General features: G+C 38.5%; 1 protein-coding gene across 2 annotated transcripts in view; it reads right to left on the bottom strand.

Moving 5' to 3' along the window:
- Positions 1-20,691, bottom strand: part of greb1l (GREB1 like retinoic acid receptor coactivator) — a 156,414-nt gene extending 135,723 nt beyond the window's left edge. For both annotated transcript variants that reach the window (XM_061920562.1, XM_061920564.1), the window contains exon 1: positions 20,496-20,691. The gene's annotated coding sequence lies outside the window, so the exon portion shown is untranslated. The remainder of the gene's footprint in view (positions 1-20,495) is intronic.
- Between the last annotated feature and the right edge of the window lie 292 nt (positions 20,692-20,983).

Here is a 20,983-nt window from a genome sequence, read left to right as displayed (position 1 = left end):
GCAATTTACTAAACTAAACCGGCCGTATTGGCATGTGTTGCAATGATAAGATTTCATCTTTGATATATAAACTATCAGACTGCGTGGTCGGTACTAGTGGGTTTCAGTAGGCCTTTAAAACAATCTGTTTACGATTTTCTTCCAAACACAAGCATCGGGTATAGACAATATCAACACAGATTTTAATACTACCGTTCTAACGTGTTGATTTCACATTCTAGCTGTGTCCCGCACATTTGACAGTGACAAGTGAACAAAGGCGTCCTCAACGCACTGTAGCATTCTCGCCAGCGGCTAATGTGCCTCCACAGCCCGTTTAAAATCCAGAGGTGATCGTGAAATTTCTGCTGTGGCTGTAAAACTTTGGAACAATATCCCTCTTGCTATTCGGACGGCTCCTTTATTGACTTTTAAATCACGTCTTAAGACATATTTTTACTCTTTGACTTTTAAACTAGCAGGAGAGCTGATTTTAGTCTATTTAATTTTCTCTAATGTATTTACTCTGTATAGTTAAACATTTTATATTACTGACTCTTCTAGTGTGTTTGTCTTAATTTCTGTGTAGCACTGGGGCAGTATAGCTCGGTTGGTAGAGCGGCCGTGCCAGCAACTTGAGGGTTGCAGGTTCGATTCCCGCTTCCGCCATCCTAGTCACTACTGTTGTGTCCTTGGGCAAGACACTTTACCCACCTGCTCCTAGTGCCACCCACACTGGTTTAAATGTAACTTAGATATTGGGTTTCACTATGTAAAGCGCTTTGAGTCACTAGAGAAAAGCGCTATATAAATATAATTCACTTCACTTCACTTCACTTCACAGTGAAAAGCCACTTTAAAGTCAGCAATCCTGGCCTCCATGGCTTTACCGTACATAAAGAGATGATGTAACATGTTGGAAAAACGTCACAAGTTGTGCAAATTCCAAATGGCTCGTTGTTTTGAAATTTTTGGGACTTATGCAGCTACACAAAAATAGGTGCTAGTAAGTTAAAAAAAAGTTTTACATGATAGGATCCCATTAAATCAGAACCAATCAATTTTGAAAGACATTGAAGAACCTTTAACGTACAGTCGTGGTCAAAAGTTTACATATGCTTGTGAAGGACACAATGTCATGGCTGTCTTGAGTTTCCAATCATTTCTACAACTCTTATTTTTTTGTGATACAGTGATTGGAACAAATACCGTATTTTTCGGATTATAAATTGCTCCGGAGTATAACTCGCACCGGCCGAAATTGCATGATAAAGAAGGAAAAAAACATATACATTATAAGTCGCACTGGAGTATAAGTCGCATTTTTGGGGGAAATTTATTTGATAAAACCCAACACCAAGAATAGACATTGAAAGGCAGTTTAAAATAAATAAAGAATAGTGAACAACAGGCTGAATAAGTGTACGTTATATGACGCATAAATAACCAACTGAGAAGGTGCCTGGTATGTTAACGTAACATATTATGGTAAGAGTCATTCAAATAACTATAACATATAGAACATGCTATACGTTTACCAAACAATCTGTCACTCCTAATCGCTAAATCCCATGGAAACATTTTCGTCTAGTCTCTTACGTTAATGAGCTAAATAATATTATTTGATATTTTACGATAATGTGTTAATAATTTCACACATAAGTCACTCCTGAGTATAAGTCGCACCCCGGCCAAACTATGAAAAAAACTGCGACTTATAGTCCAAAAATTACGGTACTTGTTAGTCACAAAAAAATAACATTCATTAGGTTTGCTGGGTATTGTGGCCAAGCAGCTCATTTTTTGTTTCATCTGACATCACAAGGACAAAGATAAGACCTTCTGGATAAAAGTTCTGTGGTCAGACGAAACAAAAATTGTCCACAATACCCAGCAATATGTTTGGAGGAGAAAAGGTAAATGGTAAATGGGTTGTACTTGTATAGCGCTTTTCTACCCCTTTTTAAGGAGCCCAAAGCGCTTTGACAGTAGTTCCACATTCGCCCTTTCACACACACATTCACACTGATGGCGAGGTGAGGCCTTCAATCGCGGGAACACCACACCTACCATCAAGCATGGTGGTGGTAGTATTATGCTCTGTTCCTGTTTTGCTGCCAATGGAACTGGTGCTTTACAGAGAGTAAATGGGACAATGAAAAACGGACGATTACCTCCAAATTCTTCAGGGCAACCTAAAATCATCAGCCTGGAGGTTGGGTCTTGGGCGCACTTGGGTGTTCCAACAGGACAATGACCCCAAACACATGCCGAAAGTGGTAAAGGAATGGCTAAATCAGGCCAGAATTAATGTTTCAGAACAGCCTTCCCAAAGTCCTGACTTCAACGTGTGGACAATGCTGAAGAAACAAATCCTTATTAGAAAACCAACAAATTTAGCTGAACTGCACCAATTTTGTCAAGAGAAATGTTTAAAAACTCAACCAGAAGCTTGTGGATGGCTACCAAAAGCGCCTTATTGTAGTGAAACTTGCCAAGGGACATGTAACCAAATATTAACATTACTGTACGTATACTTTTGACCCAGCAGATTTGGTCACATTTTCAGTAGACCCACAATAAATTCATAAAAGAACCCAACTTCATGAATGTTTTTTGTGACCAACAAGTATGTGCTCAAATCACTCTAACACAAAAAATAAGAGTTGTAGAAATTATTGGAAATTCAAGACAGCCATGACATCATGTTCTTTACAAGTGTATGTAAACTTTTGACCACGACTGTATATCAGCAACTTATCATTTCAAGCATACCGATTCCCAAAAAAATGACAGCAAAAGTTGTACCTATTTAGAAGACGGGAAACAAACATCTGTTTACAAAATGTAGACCTGATTGGTTACTTCCACAATGTTCTAAAATTATTGAAAAATGGTTTAACAGATAGGACAAATACAATGACAAAAGTGGAACACTCACGGACAGCCAATATTGATACAGAGCCAACATTTCAACATCGATGGCCCAAATGGAAATAACAGTTGCCAATGAATAGATTGCAGACAGTGTGCAGCTGCAGTGTTTATGGATTTAACAAAAGCATTTGATACAATTAATCATAATATAATAATTAAAGCAATAGAATGTTATGGCATCACAGGATTGGTCTTGAACAGAATTAGAAGCTACTTAACCAACAGGAAGCAATACGTGAAACTAGGCAAACATACGTCAACAGAGCTAAATATGTCTCGTGGAGTACCTCAGGGATCAATACTGGAAACAAAACTGTTCAATCTATATACAGCATAAAAGCCATTTGTAAAGTACAAATTAAAGTTGGTATTCTTTGCAGACGACAAGACAGTTTTGTTCAGGAGAGAACACACAGAAGCTGATACAAATAATAACAGACGAAATTAACACATTACAAATACGGTTTGATAAAAACAGACTACCGGTATCCTTAATTCTCAGTAAAACTAAAATAATGCTATTCAGTAACAGTAGAAGAGAAAGTCAAACACAAATACAAATAGACGGAGTAGACACTGAAAGGGTCAAAGAAACACATTTTTTGGGTGTAATAATTGATGATAAAATGAACTGGAAATCCCATATGAAAATATACAACATAAAGTGGCAAGAAATATGTCAATAAAGAAAGAACAAATAATATGTTTTGGACCAAAAGTCACTCCATATTACGAGTGTAACCATTGATCGGTGTATCAATACATCGATTTATATCCCTAAATTATAAGTATATCAATCTGTGCTTGGCAAGTTTGCCTTCCTGAAGATAGGTATAGACCCGGGGTCGGCAACCCAAAATGTTGAAAGAGCCATATTGGACCAAAAATACAAAAAAAAAATCTGTCTGGAGCCGCAAAAAATGAAAAGCTGTATATGTGTTACAATGAAGGCAACACATGACCTAAGTGTCTATATTAGTTATGTTAGCCTACTATCAAAATGACTGTGTCGCAGGCTGACACATATCTTCATTGACAGAAATGTTGGAATATAATATTTATTCCACCCATTTTTACATAATTGGAAAACATTAGTAAAACAGAGGCGTCTTAGAGGGTGAGATAATGTTTAGATATTACTGCCTTAGAATGGCCAAAGGTCCAAGTTAAAGAAAATTTAGGGCTGTCTTTTTTGAATGGATTTATAACAATCTACGCAAGCTGGGTAATGTTTGCTGTGGTCTGGAACAACATGGCACACAAACAAGTATCAGAAATGCAGCCCATATTACATACAGAAACTTATTCCCCCGCGACCCCGAAACGGAATAAGCGGTAGAAAATGGATGGATGGATGGATGGATTACATACAGATAATATGTCATGGGAAATGTAGATAAACATTAAATACACAGAGGACATAGGAAATTAAATGAGCTCAAATATACATACAAGTGAGGCATAATGATGCAATATGTACATAAAGCTATCCTAAATAGCATTGATTCGCTTGAAGTCATGCACTCCACACAAGTCAATAACATCAACAAACCTCACATTTGTGCATTCATGCACAGCATGAATAGTTTGGTGGACAAAATGAGACAAAGAAAGAGTGGCATAAAACAAGAAAATTGTACATGTAAACAAACTCCGGTGAGTTCAAGGACTGACAAAATTAGTAGGACAAAACGGCACTCGCCAAATACTCGCATCAGAAAAGTATGTTTAATATAAATAGTGGGATTGTCCTCCTAGAGAAACCCTATTAAAACAAAAATATATTTTTCCCCATCTTTTTCTATTTTCATACATTTTTGAAAAGCTCCAGGGAGCCACTAAGGAGGCACTAAAGAGATGCTCTAGAACAGCAGGTTGAAGACCCCTGGTATAAATCCAAATGTTTTAAAATGGAATCAATGGTTTTAATCGATAATAGAAAAAAGAAAACATTAAATTTAAGAATGACAGACTCTATATGAAGTTTGACACTTTTAAAAGTAAAGAACGTTAAACCTTAATGTCTATTTTGCTCGTCTGTGATGTCATCGAACCAAAATGGCGAAAAACTACAGTGGTTGAGAAATAATTCTGCACTGCACGATTAATCGAGTTGACATCGAGGTTTTAAAGAGTGCGGTTAGTAACAGCAAGAGGCTGAGGATTTTTTCTTCTTCTTCTCGGCCATTTACCGCCATTTGAGTGACAGACGTGTTGGCCAATAAGAATTGGTGTTCGTCTCTCGCTTTAAACAGGAAGAAAGACTTAAGTTGTGCACCACTCTATTTAAAGGAGAACATTATCACCAGACCTATGTAAGCGTCAATATATACCTTGATAGTGCAGAAAAAAGACCATATATTTTTTTAACCGATTTCCGAACTCTAAACGGGTGAATTTTGGCGAATTAAACGCTTTTCTGTTTATCGCACTGCAGGCGATGACGTCAGAATGTGACGTTGCCGAGGTAACACACCCGCCATTTTCATTTTCAACACATTACAAACACCGGGTCTCAGCTCTGTTATTTTCCGTTTTTTTGACTATTTTTTGGAACCTTGAAGACATCATGCCTCGTTGCTGTGTTGTCGGAGGGTGTAACAACACTAACAGGGAGGGATTCAAGTTGCACCACTGGCCCGAAGATGCCAAAGTGTATGCCGCCAGACCCCCATTGAATGTGCTGGAGTGTCTCCACATTTGACCGGCGATGCTAAGGCAGACATGGCTCAGAGATGTACGGATAACCTGCAGATGCATTTGCAACGATAGTCAATGAAATCACAAAGGTGAGTTTTGTTAATGTTGACTGCCAGCTAATCGATGCTAACATGCTGTTTACCGGCGGTGCTAAAGCAGACATGGTACAGAGATGTATGGATAACCTGTAGATGCATTTGCAACTATATTACGTTTCCTTCCACCCACATTTAATGCGAAAAAAACACTTACCAATCGACGGATTTAAGTTGCTCCAGTGTCAAAAGATGCGAATGTCCTGATCGTTTGGTCCGCACATTTTACCGGCGATGCTAACGCAGCTATTCGGCCATGCTATGGCTATGAATAGCGTCAATAGCTATTCGCTCAATAGCTTCAGTTTCTTCTTCAATACTTTCATACTCCAACCATCTGTTTCAATACATGCGTAATCTGTTGAATTGCTTAAATCGCTGAAATCCGAGTTTGAATCCGAGCTAATGTCACTATATTTTGCTGTGGTATTCCCATTATTTGTTTACATTGGCAGCACTGTGTGACGTCACAGGGAAACAGATAGTGGTTTCAAAGATAGCGAAAATAAGGCACTTTAAAGCTTTATTTGGGGATATTCCGAGACCGGTAAAATTTTGAAAAAAACTTCAAAAAATACAACAAGCCACTGGGAACTGATTTTTATTGTTTTTAACCCTTTTGAAATTGTAGATAGATAGATAGATAGATAGATAGATAGATAGATAGATAGATAGATAGATAGATAGATAGATAGATAGATAGATAGATAGATAGATAGATAGATAGTACTTTATTGATTCCTTCAGGAAAATTAAAATTACAGCAGCAGTGCACAGAGTTGAGATCAATTTAAAAAAAATAAAAAAAATTTTAAGTGATAATGTTTGTGATAATGTTCCCCTTTAACAGTGGAATTAACTGAACAGAGTGACCCCTCTTTCACTTATTCACAATCTTTGTCTTTGCAGAGACGTGAATTATATTTATTTAGCACTTTTCTCTAAAGACTCAACGTGCTTTACATAGTGAAACCTATTATCTAAGTTACATTTAAACCAGTGTGGGTCACACTGGGAGCAGGTGGGTGAAGTGTCTTGCCCAAGGACACAGCGGCAGTAACTAGGATGGCAGAAGTGGGAACGATTATAAAACAATATGTCCCGTTGTGGGAATATTCAAGCTTCAGATCGGATGGGCGATATGAGCCCCTCTCATGGACGAATGAGTGAAAATGATCACATGATAGCAACAAACAAACATCTGACCTCATTTTCCAACTATGTAACATATCTGATGTATAATATTGTAATTGTATGCATCTTCAAAATAAACTAACACCATTACCATAATACACAATACTTTAAATATTCAGTTGATATTATTACACCACCGTCCTTTTGTTTTTGTCTGATTATAACTGTGGTCAAAAATGTAATCATTCAATGATCTTGAAAACGTAAAAAATCAGTATTGGTATGGCCAATATTACCCCCGTAACAAATTTGTTGTATTCCCCGAAATGCAAAGTATTCAAACAACAGAAGAATAAGTTATTGTTAAATTTGACCATAGATAGAACCAACAGAACATAACCCGATATTATTATTAACAATAACTTAGCAAGTAGATTAATAATAGTTTTGTCAAAACAATACAATTGGAAATGACGCAATATGTTACCACAAATGTCAGCAGCCAAATTAGGAGCCTCTGTAACCTGTTTTTTTTTTTAATGCTTCTATTATAATTTATCTACAAAAAAATATATTGTGATATACAGTACAGGCCAAAAGTTTGGACACACCTTCTAATTCAATGGGTTTTCTTTATTTTCATGACTATTTACATTGTAGATTGTCACTGAAGGCATCAAAACTATGAATGAATACATGTGGAGTTATCCATCCATCCATTTTCTACTGCTTAATCCTTTCGGGGTCGCTGGAGCCTATTTCAGCTACAATTGGGCAGAAGGCAGTGTACACCCTGGACAAGTCGCCACCTGATCGGAGGGCCAACACAGATAGACAACATTCACACTCACATTCACACACTAGGGCAAATTTAGTGTTGATTATGTACTTAACAAAAAACGGTGAAATAACTGAAAACATGTTTTATACTCTAGTTCCTTCAAAATACCCACCCTTTCTCTGATTACTGTTTTGCACACTCTTGGCATTCTCTGGATGAGCTTCAAGAGGTAGCTACCTGAAAGGGTTTTCACTTCACAAGTGTCATAGTTTTGATGCCTTCAGTGACAATCTACAATGTAGGTAGTCATGAATATAAAGAAAACGCATTGAAATGAGAAGGTGTGTCCAAACTTTTGGCCTGTACTGTATATCGTTATTACAGGAGGCTGCTATATATATCACGATATAGATTTTAGGCCATATCGCTATCCCTACACAAGCATGTCTTATGTTTTAGAAATGAACTTTCAAGAAAAAACACCTGATCAAGTAAAGGTAAAAAATTCAGGTTAAAAGAGATGTCTCCTTCAAGGTGAGAGAGAGAGAAAAAAGCTCCCATGGTGAGCGATTTTACGGGGACCCTTACTTATCTCTGCCCAGATTAATCCCAATTGTTTACGAGGAACAAAGACAACCAGTGAGGAAACCAGTATCCCCCTCCCACCCCCAAAAGGGCCAGATGGTCAGCGTTCAGAGCCCCTGACCCCTCCAGTCCTTGCCCTCTTTGACAGGGCTGCACACGCTCTTGAAGAGAGAGGCCACCCAACGACCGCTCAATGGGGCGTGTGTTTGTAGGATAATGCTGAACGCCATTCACCAACTTAACCTTTACAGTCGTTTGTTGGTCAGACTTAACTAAAGTGGTCGCTTTGGTTCACTACACATTTGTCGTCATACCGTTGGGCCTTTTCATACGCTTTACCAGTTTGATGTTGGGTGAAACCTAACACCTGGGTTCTTCATTGATTGGTCTGATCCAGGTTTAACGATCCATTAATGAATTGTGGTGAAATGAACTGAACTGTATCCCACAATTTTACAGTAATTCAGTACTTCGGTTTTCGTAAGTATTCCGTTTCAAAGTGCCTGATGAAGACTGAATAGGAGGGATGTTCCAATCAGGGTTTTATTCTGCTGATTCCGGTACCAATCATCCATGAGTGAGATTGGCCAATTAACTGTACATTTTTCAATGTATTTATGGTGATTGCTATTGACAGTTTGACAAAATCAACTCAATATCTAAACAATTTTTTTATTATCTTTTAATACATGCAATTGTTTGATCAAAACAGAGTAAATAGTACATAATCGTAGAGGTGTTAATAATAATCGATTTTCAGATACATCGCAATTCGGACTAATTGATCAAATCAATTAGTAAAGGACAATAATTGATAATCAATTTATTTTTTGTAAATAAATTAACGCAGACAGTTCTAAAGTGACTGCAGCGAGCCACCTCACCAAAAGATCCAACCAGCTCAATAGGGCACTCATTTTAATCCTTTGGTTTTGCCCTCAAAGTCCTCCTGTGTCTATGGAAGTATACCCTGAGTTTGTAAACAATAACAAAAACAAAAAGTAAATTATTTTGAGAAAATAAAGATATCACCCTGATCTAATAACTCTAGTATCGATTATAAACTGATACTACCCTTAGATGTGAACTGCACTTTTTGGGGGGGATTTTTCCCCTTCATTCACAATCATTATTCATTCTGTAACGTAATGGAACTGGACATTTGATAGGCGTTTGGAAAGATGGACTTGGTTGTGTGATTGGTCACAGAAAAATGGACTCAGCCTGGTGATAGTTTTACATGGCTCGGGACAAAAAAGTTTGTATTGGCACTGTGCCAAAAGATGGAGCTAGTGCCACCAGTGGGACATCACAAATGGGGCAAATTGATGTCTCTGCGATGGCTCCACGGTTAGATTTTAAATTTTTCGGGATTTATGCAGATCCTACATACACAACAGCTGGTACCGGTAGGTAAGAAAAGTAAAGAAAACCAAATCGTTCCAAAAATGTCGAGTACGAAAAACGAAGTACCTAACTATTACTTTCCAGGACGTTTACACAGACATCACACACAACTTTGCCTCGACACAGGACCCATCCTAGTGGGATATTGCAACACGTGTGTGCACTTTCACATAGCATTGCGGCATCCCCAGTTCATCCACGATAGTCCAATACAACAGAGTGGTTGAAGTGAATGACAGATTTTAAGCATTTCCTTTCACACTGGCACTGTTCCACCTCTGTTACGTCCCTGATACTTACTATCTTAGGGGGTTAATCCCAGGTTTCCCTATACCTGTCAATACTGTTACTATTCAACAGTGAAAAGGGCAGAACAATTCTGGATTTGACATGTCATTAAAGGCCTACTGAAATGAGATTTTCTTATTTAAATGGGGATAGCAGGTCCATTTGATGTCATACTTGATCATTTTGCGATATTGCCATATTTTTGCTGAAAGGATTTAGTAGAGAACATCCACGATAAAGTTTGCAACTTTTGGTGCTGATAAAAAAGCCTTGCCTTTACCGGAAGTCGCGGACGATGACGTCACAAGGGTGAGGGCTCATCGCGTCCTCACATTGTTTTTAATGGGAGCCTCCAGCAGCAAGAGCTATTCCAAACCGAGAAAACGACAATTTCCCCATTAATTTGAGCCAGGATGAAAGATTAGTGGATGATGATATTGATAGCGAAGGACTAGAAAAATAAAAATAAATGGAAAAATAAAATAAAAAGCGACGTCTCCGGGCGGCGGCAGTGTGAGCGTTTCAGATGTAATTAGACACATTTACTAGGATAATTCTGGAAGATCCCTTATCTTCTTATTGTTTTAATAGTGTTTTAGTGAGATTGTAAAGACATACCTCGAGGTCGGATGGCTGCGCTGAACACGCAGTGTCTCAGAGAGAAGCCGAGGAGCCAAGCTCACAGCTGCCCTTTAAACAGCTACTGCAGGAGGACGAATAATCCAATGATGTCTCCGGTAAGATATACATCACAATTTTACCATCCAAAAACATGCTGGTTGACGTAGAGAAACATGTTCGCTTGACCGCTCTGTGTTAAAAACAAAGAAACACCGGCTGTGTCTCGGTGCTAAAGGCAGCTGCAATCCACCGCTTTCCACCAACAGCATTGTTCTTTATAGTCTCCATTATTAATACAACAAATTGCAAAAGATTCAGCAACACAGATGTCCAGAATACTGTTTAATTGCGCGATGAAAAGAGACGACTTTTAGCCGCAAATGGTGGTGCGCTAATACTTCCTGACTGTTCGTGACGTCATGCGCACGCGTCATCATTACGCGACGTTTTCAACAAGAAACTGCGCGGGTAATTTAAAGTTGCAATTTAGTAAACTAAAAAGGCCGTATTGGCATGTGTTGCAATGTTAATATTTCATAATTGATATATAAACTATCAGACTGCGTGGTCGGTAGTAGTGGGTTTCAGTAGGCCTTTGGGGATGGGAATCGAAAAACGTTTTTTGTTCAAACTCTGTTCCCAGTGTATCAATTCCTTGGATTCACTTGCCAATTTTTCAAACGATTCCCTTAAGAACGTAGTGATGTCAGACAGCAACATGGCACCCCAGGCAGTTTAAACACTCCAAAGTTTGGCTATACTTTCCAGAAAATGATTGCAACAGCGCTACTTGTAATTATTGCAAGATTGCTATTTCATCATGAGGAGAACATAGGAGCAATATGCTGAAACATTTGAACACACAGCATGCAATAACTATAATCGAATGTCATCCCAACAGTGGTGACGCGAGCATGTGAACTGCCGTAAATACAACAGGTACTAACTAACGTGTCATGTTAGTGAAATTTGCCTACTTTTAAATCGAAAATAATGCCTTCTCATTTAGATGACGAAAAACAGATTCTGACTGGCTCCGAGGCGGCTTAGTACTAGCTAGTACTAATACTATCACCAGGTACCAGAAGGCAAGAAAAGTTTATTTTGCATAATATTGCAAAACAAAACGCCAGACAATATATCTTGCCTTATACACACACCATAATAATACTCGTATGTTGAAGTACATTACAATCCGTCAAGCGGTGTGGCTTCGTAGCTAATCAAAGTCAAACTAAAACATTTTGATAGATTTTTGAGTGCAGTCTGTAATATGCTATATTTTCACCAACCGCCGTGTTGCTGTAGGGAGGGAAAGCGGAACGACACACATTGCGGAAATAATATTACTCTCCGCGCGTCGGCTAAATACAAATATATTCCACAACCCCAAACATGTCTTTTTCAAAGCCTGCACTGAAGAGAAAGGGTAGTGATGAGCCAAGACAATTCCAGGAAAAAAGGGAGATGCAATATTTCTTTGTTGAACACAGAGACACCCCGATGTGTCTTATTTGCACAGAGAAAGTTGCGGTGCACAAGGCATAAAATTTGAAACGTCATTATACAACTACACATGCTGAGGATTATGCAACATTTTTGTTTTAAATAAATATTTTCTTGCAGCCCAGCCTCACCCAGACTCTGCATCTAGTGGCCCCCAGGTGAATTGAGTTTGAGACCCCTGTTTTAGATGAAAAAGACATATCATGGAATGATATTTGGAAAAATGCCAATAAGCCCTTTAGAAACATTAAAGGTAAGCTGACTAAATTTAAGATATTGAATAGATTGTATTTTACATCTTCTCAGCAGTTTAAAATCGGTGTAGTAGATAGCAAGTTATGCATGAAGTGTCGGGCAGCCGAGGCCACTCTTGTCCATTTATTGTAGTAATGTCAGAGAATAAAAGAGTTATGGTTGAAAACAACAAAAGAAGCAATATTCCTTAATACAAACATACCAATGACACTGCAAACTTGTATTCTTGGGGATCTCCATCATTTTAGTAACGTGTCTTAAAAGAGTAAAAATGCATTTCTTTCAATGTTTATAACAACAAAAAGGTTAATATTAAAGAAATGGATAGATGTTGATAGTCAACACATTCTGACTGGTATACACTAGCTATGGAGATGATATCAGTGGAAAAAAATGCATTTAGTTTTGATAATAACGAATCATATATTGGAATATGGGATCCATTATTTAAATTTGTTTTAACTATTAAATTGACCAAAATTATGACTAATTTTGATTTGTGTGAAAACATTGGACACAGTGTGTTGTCAAGTTTATGAGATGCGATGCAAGTGTAAGCCACTGTGACACTATTGTTCTTTTTTAAATTTTTTTTATAAATGTCTAATGAAAATGTCAATGAGGGATTTTTAATCACTGCTCTGTTGAAATTGTTATTGGTATTGATACTGTTGTTGATAATATTCTATTTTGTTTCACTACTTTTGGATTGTTCTGTGCCGTGTTTGTGTGTCCTCTCAATATTTCTGTTTATCGTTGCTGTTCTGAGTGTTGCTGGGTCTGGTTAAATTCTGGAATTGGATTGCATTGTTATGGTATTGCCATGTATTGTTTTGTTGGATTGAATAAAATACAAAAAATTAAAAAAAATAGAAAAACAGATACGAGCAAAAAAACTCAGTGATGTAATCTATCACTACACGTTATCAAAAAAAAAAAAGATTTGTCGAGTGATCCCAAGGATTATACGTCAGTACAGTTCCCAGACATATCAAAACGTCTGGTGCTCCTGACGTCATACTACACAGCAAAACAGATGAAAACTTGGAAAAGAATGGAGTGTCTACAACTTCTTTTTGTGTGGCTAGGTCAAGGAAATTGGTATCAAGACTCTCCCAGACAAATCAAGCATTGTTTTTACTTGGGTAAGGTTGCATTTCATGATTCAACTTCGCGCCTACAGCCATGTTTTTTGCATTGCTGTAGCACACGTCGATAACAAGTATGCAATTTACCCCATTTTTATCAAAATGTTTGCGTGTGTCCGCCTTTGTAGTCGATATAGCTTCTTCTTTTTCTCTATCTTCTTGTTATGGGACATTCATCACATTCATCCTCCGCTGTTACCATTTCTAATACAAAGCCGTGTCAAGTTCTTATTTATTTATGTCAGTAAACTCGCCATGAAAGCGCTAAAAAATATTTGTGTAATGAGTTTACATTATTCACCCAAGGAACTTTAGCTTATAGAGCAGGGGTGGGCATTACGTCGATCGCGATCGACTGGTCGATCTCGGAGGGTGTGTCAGTCGATCTCAAGCCAGGCATTAAAAAATATACATAAAAATGAGCAATCATCAATCATACCAGGACTTCACTTTCGTCAGTTGTTTGACATTCTCGGCACCCAAGGATCTTGTGAGATGACGCTGGCTGCTGCAAGCTCATATTTAAGAAAAAAATCATTAACAGGGCGGACGCAGAGAAACACATTTTATTTCTAGAGACTCCGTACCTACTGTCAAAACTCTAAAGACCGACTGCACAGTTCCTGTCTTCACCATAAAAGACCTGTTTCATCCTGCCTGTGCTAACAAAATAAGAGTCTCAGAAAGCTAGCGTGCACAAGCTAGCAAGCTACGGAGTTTGATGCCAATGTATTTCTCCCCCGCCCTCAACGACCGCTTTCTCACTTGCTTGCCCACCCGCACACTCACTGACGTCACTCACCTGCTGCCAGACATTAAAGGGCCACACACATATGCTACTCTCATAACAAAGTGTTTAAAAAGGAGTATGCAAGTTGGAGAAATGAGATGCCAAATCCAACCACTTTCATGTGGTATTGGACAGAAAGGAGGACTTTTTTTTTCCTCCATTTGAAAATGCGGACGTTATCAGCACCACTGTCTGATTCCAATCAATGCAAGTCATCAGAATCAAATACACCAACTTATATTCTTGTCTTCATGAAAGAAAGGAATCTATGTGTGTTAAACATGCTTGTATTATCATTAAACACCATTAACTTGTTAACAAAAATGTCTCTTTCATAAATAAATAAATATAAATTATAAATCGGAATGAGGTAGATCTCCTCGACTTGGTCAATTGAAAAGTAGCTCACCTGCAGAAAAAGTGTGAGCGCCCCTGTTATAGAGAGTTCCGGTCGGACGTTTTTTCACAGGACACACTTCCAGCGTTGTTCAGGGATGGGAATGAAGATTTACAAAATCAGCTGAAAATATTTTAATCCTAAAACACCGCTTTGCGGAAGGCCGCATTGCGGCCGCACCCGAGTGGTCATGGTGCACTCACCTGCTAGGGGGGTCTGTGGGCAAGCCCCCCCAGAAACATTTTGAAATCTATGTTAGTTTAGGATGCATTTCCTGCTATTTTGAGTCAAAATCTAACAATATTCTCCTGACCAAAATTTCACATTTATTAGCAAATATTTTCATAAAAATGTATCGTGATGAAATTTATTTATACAAGTTTACACATATATCCAATTATTGCACACTTTTGGATTATAGACAAAAATAGGCCTACAAATAGATTAACCAGAATTTTTCTCCGTAAACTCACTTTACTTAGTTGCCTTGCCAGTTTCGCGTGGTTAAAGAGTGCCACCTTTCTCCGAGATTCATAGTTCACAATGTCCTTGCATTATAAGCACTGAGCACGTCCCGGTTCATCGCACTTTGCAATGAAATCGCTGATCAGTTCGTCTACTTCTACAATAATGTTGTTAATCTTCACCTTCAGTTTGATAGATATATCGAGCCATGCCCAGTTCCACTTGTTTCTCACGCCCTTATCGATATCTTTCGCTAATGAAGCATTCCTATCTTGAATAAACTTAACCATGTCTGAAACTGTTTTGTCAATAAAGAAATGTGTCAATTGAGAGCTACTGTTTTCTTTCCAAATTAGTCGCCGATAAACACAACCAATATAAACAGAATACGAGTTCAGAAACGCTCACGATAATTGAGAATCAGGGACTAGATATTGTCGGCAAACGACGCGTGCAGACGCCTATAATGGGCAATGTCATTGGTTGATGTTGTCAGCTGATAGTAGAGCTAGCCAATCTGGTGCCTTCACACATTGGCATTATATTTTTCGCGGGAAATCTCTGCCTTGTACTGATAACTAGGTCAACGCAGAGATAAAAACCACGAGTATCCAACCCCTCCTATAATTTTCTCTCCGGATTTAAACGATTCACAGAAAGGACCCTGGTGGCGCCAAATCGGCGGAATTCCGCGGATCCGTGGAAAATTCACATCCCTGGTTGTTATTGCACTAGTGAGCCAAGGACAAGGAGATGCTGCTCTGTTACTAATTTAAGTAAAGTCTGAATGTCATTAAAGCAGTTAGCTCCATCTTTTGACACTTCTTCCACTCCCGTCCTTGAACGCTACACCGGTATAACAAAGATGATGGCGAAAATACGCTGACGAAGGTGAGCCATGTAAATAAGACCGCCCGAAAAATCCTGAAGCGACTGTCATAAAGCGGCTTGAAGATGATCTGGAAAAGATAATCTATGCAACATTTTGACCGAAGAACCACCATTACATGAAGTGAATTGAAGTGAATTATATTTATTTAGCGCTTTTTCTCTAGTGACCCAAAGCGCTTTACATTGTGAAACCCAATATCTAATTTTTACATTTAAACCAGTGTGGGTGGCACTGGAAGCAGGTGGGTAAAGTGTCTTGCCCATGGACACAACAGCAGTGACTAGGATGGCGGAAGCGGGGATCGAACCTGCAACCCTCAAGTTGCTGGCACGGCCGCTCTACCAACCGAGCTATACCGCCCGGAAGAGTACAGCCCTGACGTTTCTCCCCAAATTGAGCCAAATTTAACTCTGTCTCTGTTTAATTCCTTGCTTCTTGTCTCGTTTAATAGAATCTGACAGAGGTCCTCACATGTTATGTAAACCACAAGACAGGCCTCGAGTTTTAACTTTTTAAGGTCAAGGCAAGTGTTGCCTTAAGGGAGGGCTCATATTTTAGGGCACCAAGGCAAGTTAGAAGGGCATCAAGGCAAACATTATTTATTTCGAGGCAGACTCTTCATTTAATCTCCACACATAGTTGCACACATACACATTTGGATTGGTTTCACTCTATACTTTTGTAAATATATGTATACATAATAAATAGAGCTAAAACGACTCCCTGCCTGTCTGTGCAATCTTCTTCCCTGGTACACACGTAACAACTGTGAGTTATATTTTATATCCTTTAGACCAGAGGTGTCCAAACATTTTCCAGCGAAGGCCACATGGAGAAAAATCGAAGGATGCGAAGGCCACTTTTATAAATTTTTTATATAGAATATACTCAAACCAAAACAATGTCAGTGAACATATGCTAACATTTGAGAAACACTTTTACATTTTAGCTTTGTGTTATAGATAACAAAGCAATAACACCATTCATGATTATTTTAATAATGATTTAATTTGTATTTATGTTAACTGTGCTCTAAAGTAAGCTTGTATTTACTAATATTGCTATTATACCAACAACTGGCGACGCTTTTGAGTTTTTAAACTTTTTCATCATGACAGGACACACGGAAATCATCAAAGACCTCATGCATTAAGATGCTCAGGTTGCTGTCCATTTTGGTTTTCAGGTCCCATTTTTGGGAGATTTGGTCCCGTTGAATTTTTTTTAGTTTTTTGTTCTAATTTGGGACCAGTTTAATTAGTCTATAGCAGTGTTTTTCAACCTTTTTTGAGCCAAGGCACATTTTTGAAAAAATCCGCAGGCCCACCACCAACAGACATCATTTGATAAACGAAACTCAGTTGACAGTAAAAAGTTGTTGTCGCAAGCATGCATCACTATAGCTCTTGTCTCAAAGTAGGTGTACTGTCAGCACCTGTCACATCACACCGTGACTTATTTGGAGTTTATTGCTGTTTTCCTGTGTGTAGTGTTTTAGTTCTTGTCTTGTGCGCCTATTTTTATGACTTATTCTCTTTTTTTGGTATTTTCCCTGTAGCAGTTTCATGTTTTCCTTTGAGCGATATTTCCCGCATCTACTTTGTTTTAGCAATCAAGAAGATTTTAGTTGTTTTTAATCCTTCTTTGTGGGGACATTCCATCCATCCATCCATTTTCTACCGCTTATTCCCTTTGGCGTCGCGGGGGGCGCTGGTGCCTATCTTACCTACTATCGGGCGGAAGGCGGGGTACACCCTGGACAAGTCGCCACCTCATCGCAGTGTGGGGACATTGTTTATTGTTATGTCCTGTTCAGATGTACATTGTGGACACTGTCTTTGCTCCAGAGTAAGTCTTTGCTGTCGTCCAGCATTCTGTTTTTTGTTTATTTTGCTGCCAGTTCAGTTTTAGTTTCGTTCTGCATAGCCATCCCTAAGCTTCAAAGCCTTTTCTTAGGGGCACTCACCTTTTGTTTATTTTTGGTTCAAGCATTAGATACCTTTTTACCTTCATGCTGCCTCCCGCTGTTTCCGACATCTACAAAGCAATTAGCTCACGGCTGCCACCTACTGATATGGAAGAGTATTATTAAATGGTTACTCTCCCGATCTCTAGACAGCACCAACACTCAACATCAACACATCATTTGCAGACTATAATTACTGGTTTGTGAAACATATTTCTAACCCAAATAGGTGAAATTAAATAATCTCCCACGACACACTAGTGTGCCGCGGCGCAGAGACTAATTTCGCCGAACCTAGAGTGTGTGTGACAATCATTGGCACTTTAACTTTAACAGTGGTTGAAAAACCCTGATTTTGATTGATTGATTGATTGATTGATTGATTGAAACTTTTATTAGTAGATTGCACAGTACAGTACATATTCCGTAAAATTTACCACTAAATGATAACTCGTGGTGCCCAAGACCAGACTTAAGACCAGGGGAGACAGGGTCGGCCCTAAGCTCTGGAACACTCTGCCGCTCCATGTTCAAACTGCTTCCACAGTGGAGTGTTTTAAGTCTCGTCTTAAGACCCACTTTTATTCTTTGACTTTTAACACTACGTGAGTTGTGTGGTCCTCTGTTCTCTGTTGTCCTCTGTTTTTTATACACTTTGATTTCTATTTTACTGTTTTAATTGATTTTACCCTTTAAAATAGTTTTTAATCATATTTGTTTTTATATTGTTTTTATTGGTTTTATATTTATTTATTTTTTGTTTTTATTCAGTCATTGGTGGAGCATAATATATATATATATATACTTTTTTTTTTTTTTTTTTTTTTTACAATTGTTTTTAACATGGCTGTGCAGCACTTTGGAAACGTTAATGTTGTTTAAATGTGCTATATAAATAGAGTGGATTGGATTGGATTGGATAACACCCAGGCAGCGGTGGCGGCGATGACCAAGAAGAACGCGGAGTTGGAATTTAACACAACACTTTATGTACATATTTACATACATATTTATATAATATTTACATATTTATATAATATGTAACTACAAGCTCCATTCACAGACAGAGTCCCATTGCTTTTATGAGCGGTCAAGCAAGACAAAAGCCGAAAAAAGAACCTTTTTTTTTTCTTTTCTTTTTTTTTGTGGTAGCCGTAAGTCTTTCGTGGCGGGCCGCCACAAATAAATGAATGTGTGGGAAACCCTGATATGATATGTGTGTGTATGTATATGTATATATGAGGTAGATCACCTCGACTTGGTCATTTATTAAGTACCGTAATTGATTTATGTTGAAAAACTTATTGGGGTGTTACCATTTAGTGGTCAATTGTAGGGAATATGTACTGTACTGTGCAATCTACTAATACAAGTTTCAATCAATCAATCAATCAATCAATCAATCAATGAATGCCTACTGAGCCTATGGCACTGTTAAGTTATTGTGGCTCAAATCGCCTTATTTTTTCTTATTTTAATGTATTATTATTTAATATATATTATTGTTTTAGTTGCTTAAGAGATATTCCTGGCTCTGAATTTGCTCATTGTTATTTTCATGTTTTTGTGCATTATTTGTTGCCGTAATCATTAAACCAACCGGTTACTCATCAGTTACTCAGTACTTGAGTAGTTTTTTCACAACATACTTTTTACTTTTACTCAAGTAAGTATTTGGGTGACTACTCCTTACTTTTACTTGAGTAATAAATCTCTAAAGTAACAGTACTCTTACTTGAGTACAATTTCTGGCTACTCTACTGACCTCTGGTCGCAGGCCACTAAAAATCGCACTAAAAACGGGACCGCACTTTGGACACCCTTGGCTTTAGGCGTTGATCCAAATGGTGCAGAAATTCAGTCACAGTACAGTGCATCAAATGTTGCTCTTATTCTAAATTAATGCTCTACCAAAACGCACGTCATTTGCTTTAGTTGCCAGAGTTGACTTTTTGTATGCACATTTAAACCACAGAAGTTTTCCAAGAAAGTACAGGAAGAAGGATGGGAGTGGAGTGGGTTTTTAAGGGGGGGAGCAGAAGGAATGCAACCTTTAGGAACCCAACTAGCCATAAGGAATGGCAGATTAAGCAGTCAGGACGGACTGGTTTGCCTGTAATTACAATGACAAACCATCTCCACGCTCGCCTTTATCTGATACGACTTTATCTGCCTTGCCTGTTTCAACACCAAAGCCTCCGGGCAGCATTAAATCACACTTGACATGACTTTGTTTCGCAAAGATTCATGGGCTCATGAGAGAATTTTACTAGCAGGGAGATAAAAGCTCGGGTCAGCCCTGCCAGGAGGTCAACCATGCATTGGCTTCACTTTGGCAGCCATGACAGTGATATGACAAGTGAATCAACATGTTACTCCACGCAGGGGGGCGGGGTCTACTCTCCAAGTCCTTTTACGTTTCCTAAAAGTCGCATTACAAAAAAACAACAACACGCTGTTCACGTGAGAATCCACGTACGCGACCCTTCGTCATGCAACCGCAGCTAGTTTGAGACTAACTGGTTGGAAAAGCGTAAGTCTTGCCTTACCTGGCTTGCTCTTGGTCCCACGCAAAGATGCGTTCAGGTGTCTGCGTCCGAGACTTCCGAGTCCGCGTCCGTGGCTGAGTTTCTTTCTGCAGCTGATCACCCCCAGGGCGCTGTGACGTCATCGAGGCACCGAACGTCCGGAACGCTGAGATCGTTCTGCATCGAATCAAGAACATAACGCTTTGTTTTGTTCTCTTTTTTTTTTTTTTTTTTTTTTTTTTTTGATAACGACGTCGCGTCACTAGCTCACAGACATTGGACAAACAAGCATGTTTGATTATGGATGAATAGAATAAAAACAGAACAGAACGCGTAATTGTCATCGAACATAGGCTCGTGACGAAAATAATAATTATTAATTACAACATAACTGGAATTTAACTTGATGCCACGTAGATATGATACAACGTTATTTCGTGAGCAAATATTCAGCTGCAAACTGTTGTTTAGTGAGCAATGTTTCCTCCTGCTGGTGAAAACAACCAGTT

The sequence above is a fragment of the Nerophis ophidion genome, linkage group LG14 (genome assembly GCF_033978795.1).
Source record: "Nerophis ophidion isolate RoL-2023_Sa linkage group LG14, RoL_Noph_v1.0, whole genome shotgun sequence".
Classification (NCBI taxonomy): domain Eukaryota; kingdom Metazoa; phylum Chordata; class Actinopteri; order Syngnathiformes; family Syngnathidae; genus Nerophis; species Nerophis ophidion.
Note: the sequence above shows the minus strand (reverse complement) of the source record. Positions and strands in the feature narration are given on the sequence as shown.